Source organism: Euprymna scolopes, chromosome 8 (genome assembly GCF_053919585.1).
Source record: "Euprymna scolopes isolate OS-2025 chromosome 8, ASM5391958v1, whole genome shotgun sequence".
NCBI classification, from domain to species: Eukaryota; Metazoa; Mollusca; class Cephalopoda; order Sepiida; family Sepiolidae; genus Euprymna; species Euprymna scolopes.
In genome coordinates, this window is record NC_136489.1 from 127,634,624 (window position 1) to 127,652,963 (window position 18,340).

Consider the following 18,340-nt stretch of genomic DNA (forward strand, 5'->3'; position numbering starts at 1 on the left):
GTGACCACCGTGTAAAAAAAAAATAAGGTCGATAGAAACCAACTGTCGCGTAACAATCGATGATGAAAGAAATGATTGCAAATCATAGAATATTTGAGATATAAATACCCAGATAAGTTCCAAGGTATCGATAGTTTTTCAGGCTTGCAAAAAATATGCATCGTTTCAAATGGAACAGTCATTGAACTTCTGGGAAAGTAACTAGTAAACTCGATTCACAAATTGATGAAGAAAAAAATGCAAAGTAATCAAGGATACACTAATAAATGGTTGTTATGCTTAATAGAAACTCCAATTACTAGTTATTTGCCATCATCGATAGGAATCCTGCAGCGAATAAGCATAAGATAATAAGAACAATATTATCAAACTTGTTGAATACAAATACACCGAAGACAATATAATTGGACAATGAATGTTAAAATTAAGCAGCAACAATGGTAATTCAATTAAAATGCTCAAGATTTTCTCAGACTAATTATATGCAGCTAATTGTCTATACTTCAGGAAAATGACATATTGCAACCAGCGACAGTGATATACAATCTAAATCGTTGAAATTCACGACGGGAAGCTGTTAAAGTGCATCAGATGATACTTGCAGGAAATATATAGATAACAGAGAAGAGTCAATGTATCATTTTATTAGAATTCATTATTGAGATGAGTATAATTTATTAATTTATTCAGTGAAGAATACTAGAGAGGTTACTGTAAAAGCTTACATGGCCAAGAACGTGGTGAGATGACAACAACTTGAGATGGCGGTGATTGCTGAGAATGCAGTTAGGAGATTCGAAGTTCCTATCCCATCGCGGTTACCACCTGACGGAGGCCAGAAGAATAGTTGGCCGAAACGTAGTAAAACAACAACTACGAAAGATGAGAATAATAGTACGCAATAAATTGAGAGAAGGGTCACATTGAAACTATCAGCTCAAGAGGTAAGTTAAGATGATTCGACCACCATTACCATGAAAATATAGCAATGAACCCTCAGAATGTGTCCACATTCGCTCTACAACTGCAGATCCAAGCCGCCCAAATACATGAACAATAACATCAATGGACCAACATAAGAAAATAAAAAAAGTGCCGAACATTCTTTGATTTCATAATATATAAATAAATAATAGCTAAATATTTCAAATTTATATCAATAATATAAAGAAACGGTCACAATTTATAACCTAAATAACAATAACTTTTTGATGGACAATAAGTATTTAGTAGTAAGTTCATTAATAAATTAATTCTCTTAGCGAATCCAATATGGCGAATAAACAAGTTTAATAGTTAAAATTGCGTTTGTGTTATTATATATCTGACCATATACAACTTATTTCGGATTTCTTGTGAAGTATTAAATACAGAGTATTTCAAATAATTTCTATTAAATAGACAGAATAAAATATACGTGTTGGATTAATATTATTATTTTATTATTATTTATTAACGAATGTATGTGAATCGGCAAAACTATTGTGTATTTCTTCAGACAGATGCTTTTTCTTTTATATCTGTTTCTTATGAACTTGGATAATAAAACTAAACCTCTATGGAAGGCAAATGTTGAACTGCACTTGCATCAGAAAAAAATCGTATTTTATGATTACATGCGACGTCGTCAATCCGTCCATAATCGAATGTCACCAGCATGCAGACGCCATTTCTAAGATTAAAAATAAATTATACCATTGGGGGAAATCAATAGAAACGTAATAATATGGACAAATGTTTTGCTTTCAAAATGTAGTCGTAAAGAAGATTGTTTTGTACGTTTTTTTCTTCTTAATTTCACTTCCAATTCATGTTTATCTATTATATAAATCTCACCTGTCTGTTTAAATGTATATATGTATGCATGCATGTATGCATGTATGTCTGACTAAAACTATCAACAGAGGTGACGGATTCTCACGAGATCGGTATCGTTTTGAAGCTCGGCCCTTCGGACGACAAATATCGAAAAATTGGCCAAAGATATTAATTCCTTCACCGTCAACTGGACACTTTCTACAGAGAGGGTTGCTTTTTTTCGCCGATATTTTCGAAAGTAATCCCCCTCTTATCGATTGACTAGCCTTAATTTAAACCTCCGCCACTTCCAGTTTGGCGATGGACGCAACGGCGAAGACGTCACGTATTTTTCCTCCTTCGCGGTACGGGTCCGAGCCTGCCTGCATACTACCGCTTTTTTTTTTTTTTTTTTTTTTTGCTGTTGTTCAACACACACTTCCAAACACCCGGACAATACTGGGCACAAGGCTAGTCTAATACATAAAATGCAAAATGTGTGTATGTGTGTCTGTTTGTATGTCTCGCAAAAACTTCTGACAGACGCGTCAGAACGTGACAAAATCGGTATCGTTTTTAAGCTCGGACTCTCGGACTACAAAAATCCAAAATTTGGTCAAAAACATTCATTTTTTCACTCCTAACTGGGCCGTTTTTTACAAGGAGGGATCACCTTTTTCGTAAACATTTTTGCAAGTCATACAAACCTCGCATTAATGTTATCTCGAGCGCCCGTGACGTCACAATCGCGGTGAGCGCATCGATAAGATTATTTGCTTTTATCCACTTCCTTTGCCTCCTGCGCGTTACGGCTCGAGCCTACCTACTACTCCTATTTTTTTTGTTTTTTGCTCAAATAACACTCTTACACACACACACACACACACATCTAGCAACGCCGGGCACCCAGGCTAGTCAACTATAAAAGGTAGGTTTTTGTTTGTGTGTTCAGAAAAAAAGTCAAACGTACACAAGACACAACTACAAAATTAATACATTCTTATTTCAATACTAGCATGGGTGCCCGGCGTTGCCCGGGTGTTTGGAGGTGTGTGTTGAGAAAAAAAGTGGTAGTAGGAATGCAGGCTCGAACCTGTACCGCGAAGTAGAAAAAGAACGTGAAAAAACGTGACGTCTTTGCTGTTATGACCACCGCCAAACCGGATGTGGCGTAGGTTTATATTAAGGCTAGATAATCGAAAAGAGATGACTTTCGAAAATATCGGCGAAAAAAAGCAACTCTTCCGTGTAAAAAATTGGCCAGTTGAGGATGAAGAAATTAATGTTTTTAGCCAATTTTTTCGGTATTTGTCGAGCTTCAAAACGATACTGATCTTTTGAAAATCCGTCGCCTTTGTCGAAAGTTTTAGGCAGACATGCAAGCATAATACATACATTTATATATTTGTAGTTCAAATTTTCGACCCAAACCGCTTAAAAAGCTTGCCCTATCTCTGAATACCCTTTATGTAAAATTTTAAATGTTTAGACCAGAAATTGTCTGAGTAATTTAGTAGAGACCGCAGAGATCATTTTTTTTTTAAACTTTTACCCCTATTATGACCCTTTATCATTTATTGTTTTGGGCTCAAATCATTTCAGAGTAAAGCACTACTGGTTATTTATTTGTTTCCCACGAAACAAAATGTGACACAAGGTCGGTTTAATTTGGGAGATAACCAGCTCCCCTCAAAAGAGGATTCTGCCAAACTAAAATTGAAATAGAAGGGTGTCCCCCCTCCATTGACTAAGGACAATTAATTTGAGTGCAGCATCTGTGCAGACACCACACTTCAGTGACCAGCCCAGTACGAGTACCGGGTGTCGTCTGAATAAAGCCCTACTGAATTGAAGATTGAAGAGTTCAGATAGTTATCCAGGTAAAGCTGTTTATTCGAGCTGGCAACAGGTTAAATCAAACCTTATATGAAGAGACGACAGCTGATTGGTTATATTAATCACATGACGTAAGAAAAATTTGAAAATTGAAATTAACTCCAGATGTTACCTAAGCTTTTGCAGTGACTTCAGAAAAGTGGGGTTTTAAGTCTACTTGTTCATTATGAGAATAGGTCAACAGCAGTACCTAGTTAAAGAGTTGAAGTTCCATTTAGGTAAGTAAATGACCTCGTCAAAGGATAGCGTCAAATACATATTCATTGCCTTGTGTAAATTAATTGAACAATATACAACATAGCATTGAGTAGAAACTACATAACATCGTAATTCGGCTATAAATATTACTGCTAAACAGATAAACTTAACTTTTTATTTGTTTTTATAAATTATCTATACTCCTATAAATTTGTTGCTGTTTTTGTGTGTGTATTGATATTCATATTATAACTCCTTTTTCCTATTTATTTAAAAAGAAAATACAATTTTGTTATATATGGTTCGTGGAATTGCATTATTCTGCAAAAGATCTAGCTAATTTTCATATTCTTTTCAACATTCATTTTAATTTGTTCCCTATAGTTTTTTTTCAGTTTTCTCATAGGATAATCATCTTTACTTAACTATTAAGTGTAATGATATTCATGCAGATATTCTACATGATTTATACTTGCGTAATATTTACGTAAAAGTTTATAGTAAACACAAACCTCTTTCTATAACTATTTTTATATGCGTATATATCTTTATTTAAAAAATTATTCCTACTAAACTCCTTCGTCAGTGTTTTTTTGCACACATGAAACTTTATATACAGGGTATTCGAACCCATGCAAAACTTTATATATGGGTTTTAGCCGGGGAAAATCGGTGCAAAAGTGTAAAAATTAAAAAATGGAATTTGCCAGGTGAAGGTAAAACGACAGCATTACGAATATGCATGCCTAACGTAATAGCTATTAGTTCATGCTGAAACACGTCTTCAGTGCAGTCATTAACATCAAAGGGAAAAGTAAATCGTAAACTAAACGCTTAGGTTTCGATTCTCGGTGGTTGCGCACGAGTCATTTTTTTTTTTTTTTACTTTTAAATCATTTCTATATATAGAGTACAATATAATCCCTACAATTATATAAATGCAACTTTGTCTGTGTGTGTTTGTTCCTTATAGACTCCGAAACGGCTGAACGTATTTTCTTTAAAATTTACAGAACATTAGTGTATAAGTCTGGAAGTGATCTTAGTTAAGTTTTGTTTCAGAATACCCCCCGATAATTACCGATAATCAATAATCGAAACAGTTATTTTAATTTATCTATCATCGGTAAAGCCATTTTTTCATGTCGTCGTTTAGCATCAATGATAGAACAACGGGCCGTGAAAATTCTACTGTGGGTAAGTTAATAGCGTGTTTTTTCTGTTGTTTTTTTTGTTGTTGTTTTTTGCATGACGTGATCTGTAAGTTCTAACTCAGTACATAAATTTCTTCTTTTTTTTTCATTACATGCGAATAATTTTGTAAGACTTGAAAATGTACGTGTTTTTTTTTGGGGGGGGTATTTTTTGTTTGTTTTTGTTTTTTTGTTTTTTTGCATGGCGTGGTCTGTAGGTTCAAACCTTGCACGTAAATTTCTTAATGTTTTTTTTTTCGTTAAGAAGTTTATATAAAATAATTTTATAAAAGAAACTGTAGGTTATCTTGAATGCAATGTAGAATAACATATAGTTTGGACTAAGTTACTGCATGGAGGCATGTTAAGCTTCCTCCAGGGCGATTTCACTGATTTCGATGACAATAAAAATATAGGAGTAAGATATATTCGTTGATCATCATTCAATCCCGGGCAACATCGGGTCTCCCTGCTAGTATAATAATAAATACGAATTCTTCATGAATCAAAATATCATATTTAAGCGTATTTTACGACCGGGCAATGCCGGACGTCCTGCTAGTCTTGAATTAAAAAGCATGAAAGGCTGCTTTTGGGAATTTATCCAGTACGTTATTTCAGAAATTACTATTTGAGTTTCTCGATCAACGTTCGTGAGTATACTATATAGTCTGCATTGTAGACTAGTCAAAGTAATCGTTCACTTTACAAGACGGATTAAAGTGATTCTCTTGCCTATTAAACTTGCTTTAATAAATGTCGTTTGAATAACGTAGAGTCCTATTATTTATAAATCTGTGAGTTTTAAAAAGTTGAAAATATTTATGCGATTTAAAAAGAAAAATAAACGATACAAAAATAAAAGTAAAATGATTCCCGGGCAACGCTGAGTTTGTACAGCTAGTACACTATAACTTTATTCTGTTATTCTTCTAAAACAGACCGTTCTCGCTCTTTCAAAATTTGAACAGATTCTGCCACAGGAGTCTGACTGGTTTAAGTAAAAACGTCTCTCATTACAAAGTAAAACGTTTCTCTTAGACGAAATCCATTGTTACCTACTTTATTTCTTATTATTTATTTTAACGTTTCCCTTTTACGCATGCTTCGTGTGTGTGTGTGTGTGTTTTTTTTATATTATAGTAACAGACATTTTCTTTCGATCCGTGAAGAATGGACATTGGATTCCCTTTTACATCTCTGTCATTGTGTGAGGTTCTAGTCTTTAATAAAGTACCTCATCATGTCTCCAACAATTTCCGCTTATTATTCAATCAGGTGGAATAGGTACATTAACTCTACCATTCAGTTGCCCGTACGTTCATCGAAATAGCTAAACAAATTTATGTGTATTTGTCTGAAAATTGGTTTGGTTAGGCGAGGAAAATTAGTCTTTATTGACCGGGCCAAAAAGGCAGAGGTAGCTATATGTTGAGAGGAAAGGAGAAAACAGATGCGCTTTAGAATTGTGGAAATTATTTACGCCGTTTAATAAGTAGAGAAGAAGAAAAGATAAAAGCGAAAATAATGAAAATGAGGAAATGGTGTTTTAGAAAAAGGATGAACGACGGCGGAGGTGATAGGGAGAGGAAGAAGAAATTGAGAAAGCGGATATTATTATTATTATTATTATTATTATTATTATTATTATTATTATTATTATCTATTTATCTATAAAGTGAAAGTGTCTGTCTGTGCAATACCTGTCAATTTTCAGTCTACAGATTCGAAATTTTATATACAGGGTACTGAGGTTTGGGAAAATCTTTGTAATCCATTTTCGACCAAAACTTTGGCTGTTAAGGGGTCAGAGTTCAGGGATTATACTTTTGAAAACTCTACCAAACTCCTTCGACAATTTTGGGTATAAACACTTGAAATTTTAGATATACGTTCCTGGGAAATGGATCTAACTTAATAACTTGATTCGAGCCCAAAACAATAAATGTTAAAGGGTCATAATAGGGGTCAAAGTTTAAAAAAATATTGATCTCTGCGGTCTCTACCAAATTACTCAGACAATTTCTGGTCTAAACATTTGAAATTTTACATAAAGGGTATTCAGAGATAGGGCAAGCTTTTTAATCGGTTTGGGTCCAAACTTTGAGCTACCAATATATAAATGTATATATGTATGTTTGCATGTCTGCCTAAAACTTTCGACAGAGGCGACGGATTTTCAAAAGATTAGTATCGTTTTTGAGCTCAACCCTTCAGATGATAAATACCAAAAAATTGGCTAAAAACATTTATTTTTTCACCCTCAACTGGGCACTTTTCTACAGGGAGTGGTCGCTTTTTTCGCCGATATTTTCGAAAGTCATCCCTTCTTTTCGATTGTCTAGCCTTAATTTAAACCTACGTCACTTCGGGTTTTGCGATGGTCGTAACAGCAAAGACATCACGTTTTTCCCCGTTCTTTTCCTCCTTCACGGGTTCGAGCCTGCTTTCCTTCTACCACTCATCCGGAGAACGCCGGGTTGAAATGCTAGTACTCTATATATATAAAAAAGTGAAAGTGTTTGTGTGCTTGTCTGTCTGTGTGTGTACATTTCCCTACCTAATTACTCAATCAATTTTCAATCTACAGACTCGAGATTTGACGTAAGGGGTATTGAGATTTAGGAAAAAATTTTTAATCGGTTTTCGGCCATAAATTTGGCTGTCAAGGAGTCAAAGCTCAACGATTTGACCTTAGAAAACTGTACCAAACATCCCCGCCAATTATGAGTCTAAACACTTGAAATTTTAGATGTAGGTTACTTGAACATGGCTCAAACTTTTTAACTTCTTTCGAGCCCAAAACAATAAATGTTAAGAGGTTAAATTTGGGGTCAAAGTTAAAGAAAATTTGACCTCTCAGCTAATTTTTGGTCTAAACATTTGAAAGTTTACATAAAGTGTATTCAGACATAGGGCAAACTTTTTAATCTGTTTTTGGCCGAAGATTTGGCTACCAAGGGGTCAAAGTTTAAAACATTTTTACCTTTGCGGTCTTTATCAAACTATTCAGCAAATTTTGGATCTAAACATTTGACAATTTACATAAAGAGTTATTCAGACACGCAGCAAGCTTTTTAATGAGTTTTTGGGTGAAAATTTGGCTGCTAAGAAGTCAAGAAGTTTACAGAGTTGACCTTTGCAGACTCTAACAAATTCCTCCGCCTATTTGGGGTCTAAACACTTGAAGTTTTTGATGTAGGTTACCTGGACATGAGTCAAACTTTTTAATATATATATATATATATATATATATATATATATATATATATATATATATACATGAAGTTATTAACCGTACATAGGGCCCGAACAAAGCTGGGCTGAACTGCTAGTAATACAAAGAAGAAGAAGAAAAAACAGAGGATACGGGAGGATGTGAAGGCGAGGACAAGGAACACAAGTAAAGAAAGGGGTCAGGAAGATGAGAAAAGTAATAAGAAAATGGAGGCGAAAAATAAAAAAAAGAAAAAGAAGAAAAAAAAGGCGAACGAAGCAAGCAAGGTCTAATGAAAGGAAATGAAAAATAAAGACTTAAAAACTGAACGAGAAACAGAAATACTAAAACTTGAAATAGAAATCCATATTTAAAACAAAAGGAAAGAAAAAAATAACATTTTAAAAGGATAAATAAGGAAATTTATAAAATCGAAATATTACAAGAAGAAATACAGAAGAAAGGGCGAAATGAAAAATAAGAACTGTATAATGGGAGAAAATGAAATAAGAAAAGAAAAGGAAAAAAGATAAATTAAAATCAGAAGGAAAATAATGAACGCGAGAGAAAAGAGAAAGACCGTAAAAGAGGAAGAAGAAAAATAGAATCCACGGATAGGATGTGGAGTAGAGACGAAGGGGCACAAGTAAAACTTTTGTATCACTAGTAAACCAAAAAAAATGAAAGAAAAAACGGAAGGAAGAAAAAAAAACAGAAAACATGAATAAAAAGGAAAGAAAAAACAAATAAAATATTGTACAGAAAAATAATACAGAAAAATGAAACAAAAAAAAACAAAAAAATGAAAGAAAAAACGGAAGGAAGAAAAAAAACAGAAAACATGAATAAAAAGGAAAGAAAAAACAAATAAAATATTGTACAGAAAAATAATACAGAAAAATAAAACAAAAAAAACGAACAAGAAATAAATAAAGCTGAAAAACAAACAAAAATACATCTGAAAGGAGAGAAAGGATGAAAAGCGCGGAATTCTTTCAGCAAAGATGGAAGAATTAATGACCGACAAAGCAGAACAGAATAAAGTCTTCGTTTCAGTGAAACCTTATATGACCCCGAAGAATTCACTATTTCGCTGACTGCCTTGATCAACGAAACGAAATAAAAAGAACAGAAGATAGGATTTGCGTCTACCGTAAGAAGAATCCTAACATAGCTATAAAGAAAAGGTTTCCTTTCCGTTCTTTGGTAATGGCTGGAAATGAAAATCCGAAACGTGAACAATATAAAAATTGGATAAGTCTCACTTGCAATATAAAGAGTTAACAGCAGAAATAGGGCTGTTTAACTCTCCCGGGTGATTTTTAAACCAGCTCCTGCGAGGAGCTATTCTGAATGTCGTATATATATATAATTAAATCGACATAAACATTTCTGAAAATTTTTATATGAGGTATTGTACATAATGTTTATATTTTGTACCATTCTTATCATCTTCTTCGTCCTTTCTTCTCCTCATCTTCCTCCTTCTTAATTATAATTGTTCTTTTCTCCTCCTCACCGTCCCACGAGCATTTCTCCTTTTCTCCCTCTTCATCTACCTCATCTTCCTTATCTTTCTTAGTATTCGCGAATCATTGTCATGAAAGCATTGATAACTCAAAAATATTTATCTAATAAGGCTAAAAAAATTTCGGAGTTATGATTATCCATACATAAAATTTAGAAGTTGAAGTTCCGTATAACGTTAACCATAACTGAATTTTCAAAAACAGTGGCCAGGATCACTGTCATATAGGATTTAAGATTTTATTTCTTACAATACGAACCGGGTAGAAAGTTCCTACGATTATCAGAACCGCGTGACTTTCGTTTGTTTTTTTGTTTTTTGTTGTTGTTTTTTTTTTTTTTTTTTTGCCATCAACTCTGATCTTTGACTTAGCATTGACTTACTTTTGGGATATCTAAGTTAGATCATGGCGAATGTTTTAACCTAGTTTGATGACAATTGGTCACGCGATGTGGACGTTAGACTGCATACAAACAAAAGGTGATAAACCAACAAACTTGACTGAAAATATAACCACCTTAGCAAAAGTGGAACGAACGTAACATGACTAGTACACCAAACACATAAATACTAGTGATGGGATAATTCCAATATTTTTCCCGATTCCAGTACAATTATCGATTTCGTACTAAATTTTCGATTCCGATACAATTACCGATTTCGATTCCAATTCTCTATAAATCTTTAAATATATATATATATATATATATATATGTATATATAACAACTACATATATATGTGTGTGTGTGTGTGTGTGTGTGTGTGTGTGTGTGTGTGTGTGGTTAGTATTTTTCATTTTTAGTTTACTTCTGCAGATATTTTCTCAAACATAAAACCACGCTTTTAGGAGATGATCTATAAATTGTAGTTTTACTGGTAGATTAAAATCAATAAATATTGATTATTTTATGATTACGGCCAGTTTCAAGCAAAATCACATTAAAAAAATGCAATTAACAGAATCGTATTTGGCATCGGAAAATAGATACAATTTGTTTCTGATTTCGATTTTGATTTCGATACCTCTAAAAGTTCCGGTTTTTCCGATTCCCGATTCCGATTCTAATTAATCGCCTCAGCGCTTATAAATACTTAAGTAAGAGTTCTCAATATTATTTGCATTATAAGTGCGGTTAGCTTATTTCTCGTAGAAAAAAATGACATTGAGTATATAGGGGACAAACACATAGAAAAAAAACATAAGAGTAATTGCAATATGGCATCCTCAAACACAGTGGTTCGCCACGTGATGATAAGGACAGATTTTGAAAGCAGACGGACGTACAGTTTAAGTAGTCAGCACTTTTAGACTGACACTGCTTTGTTGATTGTAAATGCCAATAAAATACTGATGCAATACACACGCGCATGTGTAAAGGAAATATCAGAAAGTAAGTAAAGGATAGAATTATGCAACACTGATGGAATGTTTTCTGTCAGAATATTTTAGTTTACTTCTGATAGCTTCGCAGTTTGTTTATTTCAATTTTATACTGTACTAGCGGGGGTGGGGATACCCGGCGTTGCCCGGGTGTTTGTAGGTGTGTGTATGGGGGGATAAGTAATAACCCTGAAACGATGTTTAAAAATTCGGAAAAACCAAAACCAAAAAAAAAAAAAAAACAGCGAAAAAAAATGCTGTGTGTATAGGGGGGAGTAAACTAAAGAATAAGCGAAGTAAAAAAAAATAAAGAAACGTTGCGTATCTAAAGATGTAAAAGAAAAAAAAATAGTTTTGGTCGTGAGGCTGGATTGAACCCGGGAGCCTTGACGCGGAGGTGAAACAAACTCCAACCACTAAACGGTGTAGGCCAAGAGTAAGAGGAATTAATTACAGTATTAAAATAAGGCTTATAAAGTGAGTGAAAGAGGTTTGATTGACAGATAGCCACTAAATGAGGTCATCGCGGGAGCGTTACGAGATGACGGAGCAGTATTTTATTTTTTTTTTTTTTTTTTTACTTCACATTAGCGTTTATTAAATTACGTATTTCGTTTCTTGTCTAGACATCTCTCTCTATCTGTCTGTCTGTCTGTCTGTCTGTCTGTCTGTCTCTCTCTCTCTCTCTCTCTCTCTCTCTCTGTTGTCGTTTGTGTATCTCTCTCTCTCACTTCGTCTTCCTTACTCTAAAGAATGTTACTAAAAAAGAAAATGGCGTCTGATTTGGGTTTTTTTTGTAAAAACTTCGATCGTTAATATTTTTTGTAAGCGTATTTTTTTACTTCACATTTTTGGCTTCTTATTTTTCGTTTAACTATCGTATCTAACTATTTTTAATGTGCTAATAACTTTGGTAATGTTGTCATAGCGTAGAAGTTCATAGTTTAGCTTGTGTGATGGTTAATTTTTTTTTACCGATAACAACATATTTTTTTTTAATTCAGGCTGTCATTAGAGCTTGCTGACGTCAAGATCACGTGACATGACTCAGCGGGTTTTAAATACAAGTTGATCCAAAATAAACGGCCCCGTGTATACTTTATGTAGAAGAGTTGGCGCCCGTAATTTTGGGAGCAGTTATAAATCGATTTAAAAATATGTAATGTTTAACATTAAAATGTCACTTTTTACTCCCCCCCCTGCAGAAAATCGATCAGTTGACGCACTCCTGATGGTCTTTTGGGGCTAATTTTTCGATATTTGTCGTCCGGAGGGTGGGGCTTTAATATGATACCAAGTTTGTGAATTTTTGTTCCGTCGGTCAAACGTTTTCAGCAGACACACAAACATACATACATACATACATTTTCGCTTTTATATATATAGAATACTGGGTGTTGCAACAAAATCCGACACTTGAAAAAAAGGGAACAAAACTGGACAATTAAAACAAAAGTTTTACATGCATGTATCTGACAGTTTATTTAGCAACAACCAGAGTTCTTTTTATCATTATTGGAATCCTTTGAGATGTGTAATTTGCATATTTATTTGAGAACTGTTATCCCCATCTTCATGGTTATTGTTTCATGATGTTTCGGCCAACTATTCCTCTGGCCTTCGTAAGATGGTTAACCGCGACGTGGTGAGACGACAACAATCATGGAAGGTAGTAATTACTGAGGATACAGTTAAGAGACTCACCATTTCTATCCTGTCGCGTTTAACTATCTGACGAAGGCTAGAGGAATAGTTGGCCGAAAGGTCGTGAAACAACAACTAATAAAGATGAGGATAACAGTCCGTAAATAAATAAATATTTAAATATACGAATTACTCATCTCAAAGGATTCCATGGAATCGACGATGGCGGCCGAGTATAAGAAGGAAACATTTGGATTTCTAAGACCAAAAAATGCAACCTTGATCGTTCTTCGGGATCCGTGGCATAGTGACTAAAGACATTGAATATTTACGGTTCCAGGTAAGCATTGTCTGAAGATGACGGTTTCTAATTCTACCCAACGCCGGCCAGAGGATTAGTTGCCCAAAACGTGTTCATACGACAACTATGGAAGGCAGTAATTAGGTAATGATGATACATGTAGAGACTCGGCATTCCTATCCCGTCTCGGTTGCCACCTGACGAAGGCTAGAGGAATAGTTGGTTGAGACGTCGTGAAACAACAACTATGAAGATGGGGATAACAGTCCGCAAATAAATAAATTAACAGTTATAGTTATTTACTTAATTATTTTTCCATGTAACCGCCGCCGATGGTAACGACAATCTCAGGGGTCCTAGATATGACCTTAAACTATATCCGATGGTGAGGTCCCAGCTTGTAGGCGGCTTTGGGGGTGTGTGGAGCCACTTTAATTGCCATTGCTCCCAGATCCACTCTGACCCGGAGTTGCAGTACCTGTTAGGGTCCCAACTATGGGTTAAATAGAAACCGACTTAAAAAAAAAAAAAAAAAAAAGCAAATATACTCTATTAAAAAATTGTGCTTCCAAATCACTGGATTCTGCATTAAATAACCTGAAAAGGTTCCCCAGAATTTTAACATTAAAAAAATTCAGAGAACAAGTTTTCCTTCTTTTTTTTCTTTTCTTTTTACTGGTGGAATACCGCTTATAAAGATTCGATCGATGATAACAGTTAAAATGATTGCTGGTTGGATGTTGGCCTGTCACGGAAATATTGAAAACAGTAGACGGAATGTGCTAAAGATGACTTGAGAAGTCTTTATTTACCAAGAGGACAGCTCGATAAGTATTTGTTTACATTAAACTTGAAGACAACAATAATGTAGTCGGTTGGGAAGCAGGCTCGTGATATCTTGTTCCACAAACGAGATGTTCTTAAAAGAAATTGTGTTAGTGAAAGTTCCTTTTGGCTTTCGGTACAGAGAAAGAAAAGTATACCCGTTTGCTGTGGTTGTAGTAATACGTGTTTATTTCTGTGAATGATTTACAGGGAGAGGGGATAGTAGTTAGAGCTCAGTCGAGCAGTCACTATAACTATAATAATAAAGTAGATGCTAGCAGCATGTCTTCTGTTTAAAAGAGATTGTAGATATGATAAGAGATTCTGTACTTTGTTAAAACAAGAAAAGTGTCTCAATGTGATAATATTTGATAATAACACGATTAAAAATTAAAATAGTTATTATCGATACATCTATCTGTCTATCTATCTATTTATCTATTTGTCCGGTGATATTTTTAAAATAGTTTATATTAGAAGTTATTTATTGTTTAGAGAATAGAATTGGTCTGGAATGTAAAAATGGGTTTTAACTGAAGATGTTTACAGAAATTAGCTAAGTTAAAAATAAACAAAATGACCTTCAACAGTTGCGTACGTGACAAAGGTCACGCGTTAGGAGACACGTGCTATTGATGATGACAGGTAAGGAGGTCAAGAAGATTAGATTGAAGAGTGAGTTTGGGTCAAGAAAGTGAGCAGACGTGCTTCAAAGCCGGGAAGCCGAGTTGGAAGGAACGGGCATGTAGACACGTAATGCAGACTTATTGTGAAGATCACTGAGACAGTTGAAATAAATTTATATTTTAAAAATGTGAAGTGTTGTTGTTGGTCGTTGCATGTCTCATCACAGAGCCGAGCAGTGAATTCAAAAGAACTCCTGGATAAAGAAAAGCTATGAAGCATGTATATTCTTCTTCTCATAAAATATGATACTTTTATGTAAATATGAACTGTAATATATCCTCCTGTGATACCCCGCTTTATAGCATATGCCTAGACGTCGAGTTAATACATGGCTATACAACATGACTCAGTTTATACGTCGATATCATCCTCCTCGCTACGCGACTTCGATTGATAGCAGTACTTCATCTTTTGGCGAATGTTGCTCTTATACAGGTAGATGATTAAATAAGGAGTCAGTAGTTGCTGTAGCGCTAGAATAATCGGAGCATTTTCCCAATAAACTTAGCAACAGATTTTATGTATGTCTTCCTTTGCAGTTCTAGGGTGAAAGTTAGTCCCGGAAACTTATCAAAAGAATGGAGACTTCCGCGAAGAAATTCATTAATTTTGGATGAGAGGAAGTATCAAAATTATATCGATTTGAACTTCCTTTCTTTGAGTCTTGACTAACAGAACAATTGAAAAAAAAATCGGACTTTATGCATAAACATACGCATGCGTGGATCTGTATGTGCCTGTGTATGTGTGATCACGTGATAAGAGCGTTTCACGCCTCCTTAATAGGAGAGTTGAATCGACAGCTGATCTGACAAGGAAACAAAAATACCGGTTGTCAGTATAAATAAAATAAATCCAGTAAAAAGAAAAAAGGCGTGAACAGAGTCGAATCAATTCGGTGAAAACTATCAGCTTGATCTATGAAGATAATGTTGGCTCGCCAGATGCTAAAGAAGAATCAGAAGAAGAAAAAAAAACGTGCGTCTTCTCCGGCTACACGTCAGTCAGTAAAACGTCGTTAAATAAAAAAGGGGTGCCGATGATGATAGTGATGTTGATAACCGACACGAGAAGGCTGTCAAACGGGAAATCGAGTTCGCCTTTTAGAAAATGGCAGTGTGGAAATGTGTCATTTTATTTATTTATTTTTTTTTTTTTTTACTGCGGCAAGAGGGAATATACCGCTGTGTTATAGCATTGTTTCTCAAGAATGACAACAGGCCAATATTGTCAACAAATCGGAAGTGGTGAGAATACTGCTGTCACATTTGTATGTGCGTTGCACAAAACACTCATTCCTATATTGATAGATTATAAATCCGACTACGAAGTCTAGTTTGAGAGGTGATCTTTTCTCCTTTTTACATTTCTCTCTCAAAAAAGAGACGTTCGTACGCCCTTTTTCTCTACTCTAACGTTAATTCCACTGAAATGTGCTCGACTGAGCTCCAATCATTGGTTTATCATTGCAACACATTCACAGATATTCACAGTCAGATTTGTATTGCTACCAGAATGAAAAAGAGCATTTCCCTTCTTCCTATCATCAGGCGAAATTCTCACGAACAGAGTTTCTTTGAAAAGGCTTATATCACCTTGGGAACACATTGCCGGTGGGTTGCTTCCCTGCATATTATGTCTTCCAATCGAAATTCAACAAATTTTTATTGTAAACGCCACAATGGTAAGTAACCATTGATCAATGTTACTCATCTTTGCACTGGCAATCATACCGTCTCATTAATCCTTATCCTCGAGTGGCTTTTTACTTAATCAGTGTTGATCCAATAGCAAAACTAAACCGAAAAGAAAAGAAGAGCAGTGTTTAAAGGAGTTTTAATGTAAATATAAGCTGCAGAAAATACGTAGCATAGGGTTGCGTTTGTTTTGTTCACTCATCGTAAGTTGGTTGTTTTGACGTTTTGACGTCCGCAAGGATCCGTCGCGCAGTGATTAGAGTACTTTGAAAAATCATTTGTAAAAAGTGATATCCTCCTGAAGGTTGAAGGTTCAATCCTTAGTGTGAGGGACTGAAATGTAAGTTCAAATTACTTAGGACCTCTATCCAGCCATGGCTGATGGAACAAGAGCACGTTACCCCCGTGAAGTAAATAAAGGGTTCCGCTCGAAATTCCGCCCGAATTCCCGAGTTCGACAGAAACATTCCCGAGTTCGACAAGATACACCTGAAGAAGGCAGGAGGTTACATCGACCGAAACGTCGTGAAGATCACACTTAAGATGAGAACAGTGGTCCGATGAACCCAAATAATACGTTTGTTGTTTTGTCGTTGCTTGTTTTTGTTTTTTGTTTGTTTTTTGTAAGAATTTACTTTTTACAGCGTCTTTGTCATTCTTTTATAATACATATGGAAACTTAAAAGAAAAACAACAACAAATGACTTCATTATATTCTTTAAGCTTTTTCGGAAGTTTTCAGTATGACACGTCTAGATGAGCTTCGATTCTCTCGTCTGTTCTCGTAGGGTTGATGGCGCTTGAAAAAGGCGTCTGTTCACGTTGAGGTCGTACACCGATAAGGCAGAATCAATGCAACTTTTTGCCACATACATGACGCCATGTCCTGCAACGTAATCGTTATTCTAGTCCGTTAATTACTATTCGTATTCGTTAATACTCTAGAATGCTTATTTTAATCTTATGTAATAAAAAAAATACACCGTTTTAAACATTATTTTACACACTCGCCTCTAATCCTTTCACAGTTGTTCTTGCTTGGAAGATTTGATTTGTTTTTCGACATATCAGCTACTTTTGGGTCATTTTACTTTCCATCACATTATTTATTGCGAACGATTCATTCTATATAAGTAGTTCAACATAAATTCCAACTCAGGATGACAGGGCCATACATTTCGAAACGGTATAAGTACGTATATTGATACAATAGATCCGGAGCTATATAATAAGTTATATCTGATTACGGCTTTCCAATTCATCTTCGTCTTTCTTCTTCCAAGAAAATAATGTATTCGTCTTCGTCTTTCTTCTTTACAAGAAAATAATGTATTTTGCTAGGGTTTATTCCAAAAGAATAAGCATCCCAGTTAGGGAAATTGCTGTACATTCAATTTACATTTTAAAAGCTGTGTAATACGAAACCTCGAATAATGTAAGAGAAGTAACTCGCAAGTTGTAACTTGTATGTTTAATAAGAAAATAGGGTGCTTGTCTATAATTGGGCCTAAAAAAATATTTTACAAGAAAAATCTGAAAAAAAAAAACTTTATAATGTACGTACTTGTAACTGCACGAAGGTGTCATATTCCAAAAATCACGTAAATCGATCTAGTTTTTTTATTTATGAAAATCAAATATTATGACACATTCTAGCGAAGAATTGCTTCACGCCATCTTGCTTGCGACTGATACGTTACTAACGACACCTGTTTGCGATTGTTGGGAATATAGGATCAAGAAGGGCAGACAATCGACAAAAATAGCAAAACCCTTTATTTTTTTCTAAAATAAGCACTTTTTTATAATACAATATAATAAATTAACTTATTTAATAAATAAATAAATAGATTGACTTCTTTTAATAAAGAGAATGTCGAAAAAACATGGGGGGTTCGTTTGTAAACAGACTTTAATAAGCGAACATGAAAAACTCAGATGAAAATATACAAGATAAATCAATCAAGTATTTTTT

General features: G+C 34.6%; 1 protein-coding gene across 1 annotated transcript in view; it reads left to right on the top strand.

Annotated features, from left to right (window-relative positions):
- The first annotated feature begins 3,795 nt into the window (after window positions 1-3,795).
- The window catches only part of LOC145284065 (uncharacterized), a 154,756-nt gene continuing 140,211 nt past the window's right edge, over window positions 3,796-18,340 (top strand). Inside the window, exon 1 of the mRNA XM_080133139.1 lies at window positions 3,796-3,911. The gene's annotated coding sequence lies outside the window, so the exon portion shown is untranslated. The remainder of the gene's footprint in view (window positions 3,912-18,340) is intronic.